This window comes from Dipteris shenzhenensis, unplaced genomic scaffold (genome assembly GCF_047967505.1).
Source record: "Dipteris shenzhenensis isolate YYH24624 ecotype China unplaced genomic scaffold, Dip_SZ_1.0 scaf0225, whole genome shotgun sequence".
Lineage (NCBI taxonomy): Eukaryota > Viridiplantae > Streptophyta > Polypodiopsida > Gleicheniales > Dipteridaceae > Dipteris > Dipteris shenzhenensis.
Window position 1 is genome coordinate 6,045 of NW_028239531.1, and position 13,056 is coordinate 19,100.

General features: G+C 46.2%; 1 non-coding gene across 1 annotated transcript; it reads left to right on the forward strand.

The window, feature by feature from the left end:
- The first annotated feature begins 844 nt into the window (after positions 1-844).
- On the forward strand, positions 845-932 carry TRNAS-UGA (transfer RNA serine (anticodon UGA)). Its single transcript has one exon. It is a non-coding gene; the product is annotated as a tRNA-Ser (tRNA).
- The last annotated feature ends 12,124 nt before the right edge of the window (positions 933-13,056 follow it).

The following is a 13,056-nucleotide window of genomic DNA, read 5'->3' on the forward strand; positions in this document are numbered from 1 at the left end:
GAAGCGGGGCAAGAAAGTCGGGTCGGCGGATAGCGGGAATCGAACCCGCGTCCTCTCCTTGGCAAGGAGATATTTTACCATTCAAACTATATCCGCGTGATATGCCACCCCGTTCTATATTGAATAACTATATATGTGGTAACTCCTCTAGTCAACACACCTAATCCATCCACCTCGTCTCGGGATTTTCCCTCGTGGACGGAGAGCCCCCCCCCCCCCGAGGAGGAAGTGTCGATTCCGTAGACCGTAATTATTATTGATTCTCTCTCCCCACTCGCCATTATGAATCGTGAGGAGGGGGCCAGAATTACCGATACATTGAATCTCTGGGATATGAAGGAATTAAGTATACCCACTAGGAAAACTAATCCGATCCATAAGGAAGCCCCTGAAAGACGACATTTTTGTTTGCTTGACCAAACCATTGGGGGAAGCAAGCACGACAGGTACACCAATTACTAGTAGGAATGAAATGGCGATTAATGTGAATAAAGCCAATTGGAAAGCAATAGTCGTAGGTTAGGACTCTCGACGTATCAGAAGTAGAGGATTTGTACCATCTGATCCCATCCGGTGGACTTACACCATACCGAGACCGAGGATTTTGGACGGAACAAGATCCTTCTAGTTCAGTACCCCGGAATCCAATGTCTCTTTCGAATCTCTTGATAATCCATCAAGTAGGAGTAAGAATTTGATTATTTGGAATGATCCCTATATTGATTTCATAGTAAATCATACGGAAACCATCATCTCATATCTTTCGTAATAGGGGTGAATCTCGATACAATACATGTGTATCAAGATCGACAAGATCTCCGAAGAATTGGAGAAGAGCTTTCTAGGAGAGGTGGTCGAGTGGTTATGGCTCCAGTCTTGAAAACTGGCATAGTGCTGAAACGCTATCGAGGGTTCGAATCCCTCTCTCTCCTCAATTGATTCAGTACCGGACCCGACGGGAGGGGGTATTAGTGTCTATCGGTGGTCTAAAAAGAACCAACCTAGTATTTCCCAAAAAATGCCAATGTCCCCGAGGGGAGCCTATTCTTAATAATGATAGATGAGAGGAATCTTCTGAAGCAGTCTGGGGGTATTCCTCCTCCGCCCCGGTTCATGCGCCGCATCTCCAGGCCCAGGTCCCGTGTCAATACTTTCCCTATCAGGGTTCGAGGGATAGGAAACAAACAAAAATATGAGAGATCTGATGTTAACTAGAGGTATTTAAAATACCAGTTCTATCGATTGACTTATCGGGATGATCAAAGGTCAATTACCCACCCATTTGCGGGATGGGTACGTTCCACCAGATACAACTGGTGAGGATTCAAATTAGCTTCAAATTAGCTTACGGAGATGAGTCGTCATCGCCAAATCACCCCCTCCAGGGGGGTGATTTGTAGACATAAGTGCAAATGCTACCGAAACTTGTGGTTTCCCGGAACCCTATAGAAATGAACAGTGAGTTACACCTCGCCCTTCCCTCATCCGCGAGGTAAAGGTTACTGCTGGGTATATACCGACGTATCGAACTAACCCCACTGGGGGGTTAGTTTATGTATGAGCTGTGTCCCGGTTCCGCAAAGAACCACCAGTAGAAAATGGAAATTTGTCTGGTATGGTAGGTACTAATACTACCAAGTAATAACTTTCCATTAATATCTCAGCAATTTGTCCTAATTTAATGGTGTCATGGAAAGAACGGGTTCGGTATCACGGTCAATTCCCTTCTCAAACCCGGCTGCCGCCGCACGGGCTCTTCCCGCATGCCATAAATGACCCACAAAAAAGAAAAATCCTAGAACGAAATGGGAAGTAGCCAACCAACTTCGGGGAGATACATAGTTCACGGCATTTATCTCAGTAGCTACTCCACCTACGGAATTTAAGGAACCCAGAGGTGCATGAGTCATATACTCCGCGGAGCGTCGCTCCTGCCAGGGTTGTATATCTCTTTTCAACTTACTCAAATCCAAACCGTTGGGGCCTCTCAGTGGCTCCAACCAAGGAGCACGAAGGTCCCAGAAACGCATTGTTTCGCCTCCAAATATGATTTCTCCCGTGGGGGAACGCATCAGGTATTTACCCAAACCAGTAGGTCCTTGAGCGGAACCTATGTTGGCGCCGAGACGCTGGTCCCTGACAAGAAAAGTAAAAGCTTGAGCTTGAGAAGCCTCTGGACCGGTAGGACCATAGAATTCACTAGGATATGCCGTGTTATTGAACCGAACGAAACAACAAGCAGTAAAACCAAAAATAGCAAGTGCTCCTAAGCTATAGGACGGGTAAGCCTCTCCGGACCACACAAAAGCGCGACGGGCCCAAGCAAATGGTTTGGTCAATATGTGCCAGATCCCCCCGGAGATACAGATGGATCCCAGCCAGACATGTCCCCCAATAATATCTTCTAGGTTATCGACACTTACAATCCAACCCTCTCCACCAAAGGGGGATTTGAGTAAGTAACCAAATATGACACTCGGGCTTAAAGTGAGATTCGTAATCTTCCGTACATCCCCACCTCCCGGGGCCCATGTGTCATACAAGCCTCCGAAATATAACGCTTTGAATACTAGGAGGAAGGCGCCGGCTCCTAACAAGATTAGATGAATACCCAATATAGTAGTCATCTTATTTTTGTCCTTCCATATATAGCCGAAAAATGGGAAGGACTCTTCTGAAGTCTCGGGGCCAATGAGAGCGTGATAAATACCCCCGAACCCTAGAACCGCGGAAGATATCAAATGAAGGACTCCAGAAACAAAATAGGGAAAGGTATCGACGACTTCCCCACCGGGACCCACTCCCCAACCTAGGGTAGCTAGGTGGGGAAGTAGAATTAACCCCTGTTCATACATAGGCTTCTCCGGAACGAAGTGAGCCACTTCAAACAAATTCATGGCTCCAGCCCGAAACACGATCAAGCCAGCATGAGCTACATGGGCACCGAGTAATTTACCAGACAGATTGATCAGTCGAGCGTTACCGGCCCACCAAGCGAAACCTGTGGTTTCCTGATCGCGACCACCCAGAGACAGAGTTTCGTTAAAGAGCGTTTCCACGGGGTAAGACCTCCTCGGGGAATACAAGGTTTTCATGAGGCTGATCCTGAGCTGCCATCCAGGCACGAATACCCTCATTCGACAGAATGTTCTTTGTGTAGAAAGTTTCAAACTCAGGATCTTCCGCCGCACGAATTTCTTGGGAAACGAAGTCATAAGCACGCGAATTCAAAGCGAGACCAACTACTCCGATAGCACTCATCCATAATCCAGTTACTGGCACGAATAACATAAAGAAATGCAACCAACGTTTGTTGGAGAAAGCGACACCGAATATTTGGGACCAGAAACGATTAGCGGTAACCATTGAATAGGTCTCTTCGGATTGAGTTGGGTTAAAAGCACGGAATGTATTTGCGCCATCACCGTCTTCAAATAAGGTGTTTTCCACCGTGGCGCCATGAATGGCACACGAAAGAGCAGCACCAAGGACTCCGGCGACTCCCATCATATGAAACGGGTTCAACGTCCAGTTGTGAAAACCCTGGAAAAAGAGAATGAATCGAGAGATAGCTGCTACACCGAAGCTGGGTGCAAAAAACCAACCGGATTGCCCTAACGGGTAGATTAGGAATACAGAAACAGAAACAGCAATGGGAGCAGAGAACGCTATTGCATTATGGGGACGTAATTGTACGGACCTAGCAAGTTCGAATTGACGTAACATGAAACCTATCAAAGCGAAGGAACCGTGAAGAGCAACAAAGGTCCATAGACCCCCTAATTGGCACCAACGGGTGAAGTCTCCCTGTGCTTCCGGACCCCACAGTAGAAGCAAGGAATGAGCGAGACTATTTGCAGGGGTGGAAACTGCGGCAGTCAGAAAATTGCAACCTTCCAAGTAGGAACTAGCTAATCCATGAGTATACCACGAGGTGACGAAGGTTGTGCCGGTGAACCAACCGCCTAGGGAGAAATAAGCGGTGGGGAAAAGTAATAGACCGGACCAACCTACAAATACGAAACGATCCCTTCGTAGCCAATCGTCCATACTATCAAACAAATCTTTCGATTCCTTGGAGGATTTTCCAATGGCGATGGTCATAGTTATTCTCCTATTCAACTCTTCCAACCATTTTGGGTGCCCTTCTATTTCATGACATGATAGGGTCGTGGTGTAGGAAATGAAACTACCATATCACTGCCCCTTCTGAATAAGAATTTGTCGGAATCTCTCTGGCATGGTAACAATATTCCTAGGTCCCGTCGAGGGTACTTTTCTACTCCGTCTCGTTCCCCCAAGCGGATGGATATGGATAGAGTACCGATACAACGAAATTGATTTCGTGATTCTTCAGAAAGTGGGTAACCCTTTCTCTTCTTCCGAGACTCCATCAACCCGTTCGCTACGTCGATGAATCCTGATCCGGAACTTTATCCCAGCTAGATTCCTTCCAATTGAACAATCAACGGCATCTATTGGATCTCTTTATGTGGTGCTGGTGTTTCCTCCCGCATGTCCTGCCCACTGGAGAAGTACAGGAAGGAGTGGGAGAAGCACCAATTTTCAGCAATCTATCTATTTGGTGAATTGAGTAGGACACGCGTACATACAGATATTTATGATCCGTATCTTCACTTTACTCGTCTATTTCACGATGGAAGAGACACTTCCTGATATTTATTCTACCAATACTCAATACCATTCGGAAGCTTTTCGCTCCCGAATCATTCGGGTGATTAATGGCGGGTGGGTGGGGGGGGGGTGGGGGGAGGCCACTTTTCCTTGATGTCGGACGAGAGAAACAAACTCCCGTCTCGATAGATTAAATGAGAACCATATAGTCCGTCTTACCTCCTGGTTAAGAAGCGGGAGATGGATCGGAATGATACGAGAGAAACCCGTAGCTGGGAGTTAGCTGAAATCTTTTCATACGAGAATTCATTGGAATATCTCCCCCTGCGGAGAGATGTATCGATAGTCAGAATTCTCATTGGATTCCTGTATCAGGGGTAACTGAATGATCTTCCACATCATGAATTACATCTACCTAAATTTCTTATATTACGGGTAGCAATAATTCTGAGATTCAAGACGGGGGGGAACATTCCGAACAGCTTTATTACGTAGCGATTCGCTGATTCTTCGTTGATTTCCCCACCCACATATGGATCCCGCTATATAGATAGATATATGTGGATATTTGTTGCGAATCTTACCGGGAGTCCCCCGAGCAGTGAAAGTGGATAATCAGGATAATCTGATTCGATAGGCATCTGGGGGGGGGGGGGGGCCTCGTCATATTCGTCGCCTATTCGGGCGAAGGATCATTTCGACGTGATCACTAATTTTCTGAATTGGTAGAAACATATGTGGTACTCTACAATGTAAGGAAGGATTACGAGTGTCTGTGCCGAGAGAAAGAGACAAGTCGAGTGAAATCTCACGAGCCCTTTATCGGATTTGAACCGATGACTTACGCCTTACCATGGCGGTACTCTACCACTGAGTTAAAAGGGCTTACCGATGATGACATTGATGAGGTGTATGAAACACAGTATGTCGGAAACAGAACTATTCTGTTTCCCGTTTCTCAAATCATTATCCTGTCACTATTCTCTCAATCTTACCAGGGGGGGGGGATTAAAAACTGCTGATACTAAAACTAGGTGGGGTAAGGTCTCTGGAACTAGCGGAAATGGTTGAGTCCTCCTTTCCACCCCCTACTTACCCGATTGAATGGATCCCGATAGAGAATCGGGAGATTCACCTGGGAAGGAGAAAAAGGAGAATGAGGGGGGAAAATTTGGGATTATCCGGTTTATGTTGTGGATGAATACCCGCCGGTACGTGGTCAAATAGTTGGAATAAAAATACGGGAACAGGGTGGACTATTGCTTTATCCCCCTATCACCTATTGCTTTATCACCCTATCACCAAGTTAATTTTCGTTTGCGGAGACGGGATTCGAACCCGTGACCTCAAGGTTATGAGCCTTGCGAGCTACCAAGCTGCTCTACCCCGCGTGGTTGATTCCCTCGCTGTAATTATTATACAGTCTTCAAATAATTACATTGAACACGAGGGAATCTTGTGAATTTATGGAGATCGATTCTCCAACAATTCGTGTGGGAAAACCAATATTTATCTACCAACTCGATTTTATTACTCCAGGCAGCAAACAAGCGTGTGCCATTTCGCGTGGTACGTGTCTGGATGAACCAAAGTCTCGATAATTGGATCTGGGGCGTCCGGTTAGGGAGCATCGGTTACGAAGACGGGTGGGTGCACTGTTACGTGGTGGAGATTGGAACGCCTCAGAAACCTCTAATTTTTCTTGTATTGATAAACCCCCCCTCATTCTCTGTTTCAGGGATTGACGTATGAGATAATATTTCCTCACCAGTTTTTGTTTCTTCTTCTCTTTCTCAATGAGACTCCTCTTTGCCGTAATTTCCTAGTCGGCGATATTGGAATGTTATTATAGAATGGATGGAATTTGGGATAGAGTCCAATTGAAGTGCTATGATTTGCCACCCATCCGTGCTATCTATCCATCAGAGACAGATTTTAATCGTGGATAAGTTGGGCTTACCACTGGCTCGAATGCCAAAGGTAAGCCCAATGCGATACATGCTTTTAGCTTTTATTGAGGCGAAACACAGAGCTACCCAAATTTACCCGATGTGGATGCTATTGAGAAAGCTGCATAGGTAAATATATAACCTACGGAGAAGTGGGCTAGTCCCACTAATCGTGCTTGAACGATAGAAAGAGCGACTGGTTTGTCTTTCCAGCGAATCAGATTGGCCAAAGGTGTGCGTTCATGAGCCCGAGCCAGAGTTTCAATAAGTTCTTGCCAATAACCGCGCCAGGAGATGGGAAACGTGAATCCAGTAGCCCGAACGAGATGTCCAAACGAAAACATCCATGCCCAGACGGATAAACTGTTCATACCGAAAGGATTGTAACCGTTAATGAGTTGTGAAGAATTCAGCCGTAGATAATCCCTCAACCATCCCATCAAGTAAGTAGAGGATTCATTGAATTGAGCTACATTTCCCTGCCACAGGGTAATATGCTTCCGGTGCCAGTAAAAGGTGACCCATCCAATTGTATTCGACATCCGGAAAACTGCCAGATAAAATGCATCCCAGGCCGAGATGTCACAGGTACCACCTCTACCTGGACCGTCGCAAGGAAAACTATAACCAAATTCTTTCTTATCCGGCATCAGCTTGGAGCCGCGCGCATCTAATGCACCCTTCACTAGAATCGGTGTAGTTGTATGTGGACCTGGAGCAATAGCATGATGAACTAAGAAATCCCCGGGTCCAATGGTTAGGAATAATGAGTTGCTATTATTATTAATGGCGTCTAACCAACCGGGTAGCCACAAGCTCTGACCAGCATTGAATGCTGGACTGTCTGTCGAGGAGAGAAGTACGTCGAAACCATACAAAGATTTACCGTGAGCGGATTGTATCCGTTGAGCAAATACAGGTTCAATAAGAATTTGCTTCTCTGGGGTTCCAAAGGCTAACGTGACGTCGTTATGGACATAGAGACCCAAAGTATGGAACCCTAGGAATAAACTAGCCCGACTCAAATGGGCTATTATTGCTTCTTTATGCTCCAACATCCTTGCCAACACGTTATCCTTATTTTGTTCCGGATCATAATCCCGTATAAAGAATATGGCTCCGTGGGCGAACGCCCCTGTCATAATAAAACCAGCGATGTACTGGTGATGGGTGTATAGCGCGGCCTGGGTCGTATAATCCTGTGCTATAAAAGCATAAGCGGGTAAGGAATACATATGTTGTGCCACTAGGGAAGTAATGACTCCTAAAGCAGCTAAAGCGAGTCCTAATTGGAAATGTAGGGAGTTATTGATTGTGTCGTAGAGTCCCCTATGTCCACGTCCCAACCTGCCTCCTGGAGGAATATGAGCTTCCAGAATCTCTTTTATACTATGTCCGATGCCGTAGTTAGTCCTGTACATGTGGCCGGCAATGATAAACACAACCGCAATTGCCAGATGATGATGAGCGATATCAGTTAACCACAAACTCTGAGTTTGTGGATGAAATCCCCCCGGAAAGGTTGAAATGGCAGTTCCTGCTCCCTGAGCACTATTGAACGAGTGATTAGCGGAGTCGGGACTTTGTGCATAAACACTCCATTGACCCGAAAAGAATGGTCCCAAACCTTGGGGGTGTGGTAGTGCAGTTAGTAAATTACCCCATCTCACATGTTCGCCTCTAGATTCAGGAATAGCGACGTGAATCAGGTGGCCTGTCCAAGCTAGAGAGCTTATTCCGAAGAGTCCTGATAAGTGATGATTGAGACGAGATTCAGCATTTTTGAACCAAGAAATACCCGGTTTCCATTTGGGTTGTAGATGCAACCAACCCGCTACCAGGAACAAGGCGGAAACAGCTAGTAAGGAGATAGCTCCGGTATATAGATCTTGATTGTCGCGTAAACCGATAGTGTACCGCCACTGATAAACACCAGGATAAGCAATATTAACCGGACCCGGAGCTCCCCCTCGGGTATAAGCCTCGACGGCTGGTTGACCAAAATGAGGATCCCGAATGGCATGAGCGATTGGTCTTACCTGTAATGGGTTTTGCACCCATGCCTCGAAGTTACCCTGCCAAGCTACATGGAATAGATTCCCAGAAGTCCAGAGAAGAATTATAGCTAATTGACCAGAATGGGAAGCAAATATTTTCTGGTAGAGACGTTCCTCGGTAATATTGTCATGACTCTCGAAGTCATGCGCAGTGGCTATACCGAACCAGATACGACGAGTAGTTGGGTCTTGGGATAGACCCTGGCTGAACTTTGGAAATCTTGATGCCGTAATGCTTTTCGAATCCTCCTAGCCATTATCCTACTGCAATGATTCTCGCTAGGAAGAATGCCCATGTTGTGGCGATTCCACCCAGAAGGTAATGAGCCACCCCTACGGCACGTCCCTGTACAATACTCAGAGCCCTGGGCTGGATAGCAGGAGCAACTTTCAATTTATTATGGGCCCGAACAGTAGATTCGATGAGTTCTTGCCGATATCCACGGCCACTGAACAGGAACGTCAGACTAAAAGCCCAAACAAAATGAGCACCCGAGAATAAAAGACCATATGCGGATAATGAAGAACCATACGATTGAATGACTTGGGAAGCCTGTGCCCATAGGAAATCACGGAGCCATCCATTAATGGTTGTTGAACTCTGCGCGAAGTTTCCTCCAGTGATATGGCTCACTACTCCCTGGTCACTTATACTACCCCGTACGTCAGATTGCATCTTCCAACTGAAATGAAATATAACTACTGAGATGGAATTATACATCCAGAACAAACCTGAGAAGACATGATCCCAAGCAGATACCTGGCAGGTACCTCCTCTACCGGGGCCATCACGAGGGAAACGAAAACCAAGATTCGCTTTGTCGGGTATTAGGCGGGAGCTCCTCGCAAACGGGACACCTTTTGGTGATATTAATACAGTAACATGAATCGTAAAGGCATGGATGTGATGCACCAAAAAATCGGCAGTACCTAATGGGATTGGTGACAAAGCAACTTTACCACCTACTGCTACTAAGTCTCCACCCCCCCAGGTCAAACTGGTACCTGCTGTTGCATTAGGTGCCGTTAAGTCAGGAGCAGAAGCATGAATGTTTTGGACCCACTGAGCAAATATGGGTTGTAATTAAATAGCAGTATCTGAAAACGTATCTTGGGGACGTCCCAACGCACTCGTAGTATCGTTATGAATATACAATCCGAAACTATGGAAACCTAGAAAAATGCATACCCGGTTAAGATGTGAAATTATTGCATCACGATGCCGAATGACACGATCCAATAGGTTGTTGTATTGAGTAGTCGGATCATAATCTCTCACCATAAAAATAGCTGCGTGTGCCGCCGCGCCTACCACTAGGAAACCACCAATCCACATGTGATGCGTAAACAGGGATGGCTGCGTAGCATAATCAGTAGCTAGGTATGGATAGGGAGGCATAGCATACATATGATGGGCCACTACAATTGTTAGGGAACCCAACATAGCAAGATTAATAGCTAATTGAGCATGCCATGAAGTAGTTAGGATCTCGTAAAGACCCTTGTGACCCTCACCCGTGAAGGGACCTTTATGAGCTTCCAGAATCTCTTTCGTACTATGCCCGATACCCCAATTGGTTCGATACATGTGACCAGCTATCAGGAAAAGAACTGCAATAGCTAGATGGTGATGCGCAGTATCGGTCAACCACAATCCCCCTGTGGCTGGATTCAATCCCCCACGGAAGGTTAAGAAATCTGAGTATTGTAACCAGTCGAGGGTAAAGAATGGAGTTAATCCCTTTGCGAAACTGGGATACATCTGAGCCAAAAGGTCACGATTCAAAATGGATTCATGAGGAAGAGGTATCTCCTTAGGATCGATTCCCGCGTCTAATAGTTGGTTAATGGGTAGCGAGACGTGTACCTGGTGTCCCGCCCACGCCAAGGAACCCAATCCCAAGAGGCCTGCTAGGTGGTGGTTCAACATGGATTCCACGTCCTGGAACCAAGCCAATTTTGGAGCAGCCTTGTGATAGTGGAACCAACCAGCGAAGAACATCAATCCTGCAAAGATTAAGGCACCGATAGCGGTGCAATAGAGTTGTAACTCACTAGTTATTCCAGAAGACCGCCATATTTGAAAAAATCCGGACGTTATCTGTATTCCCTGGAATCCCCCACCTACATCTCCATTAAGTATCTCTTGACCAACTATTGGCCAAACTACCTGGGCGCTAGGCTTAACATGAGTGGGATCACTTAGCCACGCCTCGTAATTAGAGAAGCGAGCCCCGTGAAAATACATACCACTCAGCCAGATAAGAATAATAGCTAATTGACCAAAATGGGCGCTGAATGTTTTACGGGATATATCTTCTGAATCATTTGTGTGACTATCAGAATCATGAGCATCAGCATGTAGATTCCAAATCCAAGTGGTACTACTGGGACCCTTAGCTAAAGTTCTCGAGAAATGTCCAGGTTGAGCCCATTTTTCGAAAGAAGTTCTCACGGGATCCTTTTCCACCATAATCTTGACTTCTGGTTCCGGTGAACGAATAGTCATCGAGATTCTCCTCTCTTCGGACAGGGGATAGCAACGACCTACCAGCGGGGGATACGAAACTTCTAAGAGATGGAATTCGTATGTAAGGTATTCTTCTCCCTGAGTTTGGAACTGGAACAGCTGTAATAGAAGAGTTATCCGAGGCAGGCATTTAATCTTATTATTACACAACTTATTAGTGCTTTATGGACCTTGTATAGAGAGATTCTTATACGTTTCAGTAGGGGGGGGGTTACATATTACCAGATGGCAATCGGTAGGAGGAGAAGTCTTCTCCTTCCTGGTATCCCAGGGGGGGGGGGGGGGTAGAAAATGTAAAGGAATTTCTTTCAATTGTCTGGTCCCCATATCACTGCTACCCCGGCGTCACCCCCCTCTCTCATCACCTGGAACGTTTCGTAATCCTCAACCAATTTTGTGCTTCGATATAATTGCTTGGAGGAAGTGCTATTGCTTGTTTCCGACACTCAGCGGCTTGATCAAACCAAGATTCCGAAGCCTCCGGGTCTCCCTGTTGAATGGCCTGCTCCCCCCGGTCGGGATGGATAGATCCCTTCGAGATATCCTCCCTCAGAACCGGACTTGAGAGTTTCCTACCTCATGCGGCTCGAATGACTACTCAGTAGCTTATTCTCTATCTGATCCAAGAGAAGAGAGAGATTTACTTGGCCCCCTCCCCCGTTAGTCTAGAGAAGAATCAAGAGTAGTTACTGGGAATGGTTTCCAATCCTATCGATGCGAGATAGAATCTTTTCCATACTCCTAATTCGTGGAGGAGGGTAATAATCTCCCCCGGAACTAATTCCCCTACTTCTAAAAATAGATCCGCTGAAATGTTTCCTTTGGGATTTGATACTACACCATAGCTCGATATTCCTTTCCAAATCGATTCTATTACAGGAATCGATTGTAGAACCCCCCGAGTGAGCAAATCTCATCGTATCGACCCAGATTTTCGATGACGAATCTTTGCGGTGCTTTCTCCCTCAATTCACCCGATTATCCATGGGATTCACAGGCTTCCGTTCTTCCCCCGGACCTGAGTTACTACGGGGGACACCAAATTCCACAGCTCAGGAGAACTCCTTATGGGAGTATGCTTGTGGAAAGCCTCCTACATCGAGTGGTTTCGAATCAAGGGATCCTATAGTATGGGTAATCGCACGTAATGACGGATCACAGCCATATTATTAAGAGCCTGTGGTGGAAAAGGATTCCGTTCCAATGCTTGAAAATAGTATTCCAAAGCCTTTGCATGTTCTCCATTGCTAGTATGAATCAAACCTATATTATGGGGTATGTAACTCCGATCATGAGGATCAATCTCCAAACGCATAGCTTTGTAGTAATTTTATGAAGCTTCTGCATATTCTCCTTCGGATTGGGCCGACATTCGTCAGGGTCGCTCACTCAGCGTGAATGAGCTCCGCTTCAAAACCGTACTTGAGATTCTCACCTCATACGGCTCCTCCTGCATGATGCATGGAGAGAGACTAGTATTTGGAATAGTCTAGCAATTCCTACTCTAAACCTATGGATGAACGGGGGCTAGTGTCTGTGAAACTACTGGACTAGCCATCCCTTCTGCCAAAAATCTCTTGTTAACATGGTTGTGCCACTCCGACACGTCGACACCAAGAGACTAATGACAATTTCTCTGTTCCCAACGCTTCGAGTTTCATGGGGATCAGCTACTTCGACAATCTCCGATGATTCTAGGGGTATCCAAAATACGAACGGGATGGATGTTCGTTGTCCCAATCATTATTGGTATTCGTCATAGAAACACGACGCGCGGCTGAACCCAACCGTAACGAAGCTTTTGCGTTGTCGATTCCTCCACGTAGTGCCTCTCCCCTATGCCTACCCACGGAGTCCTACAAATAGGTCGGTCCGTAGGTTTCAC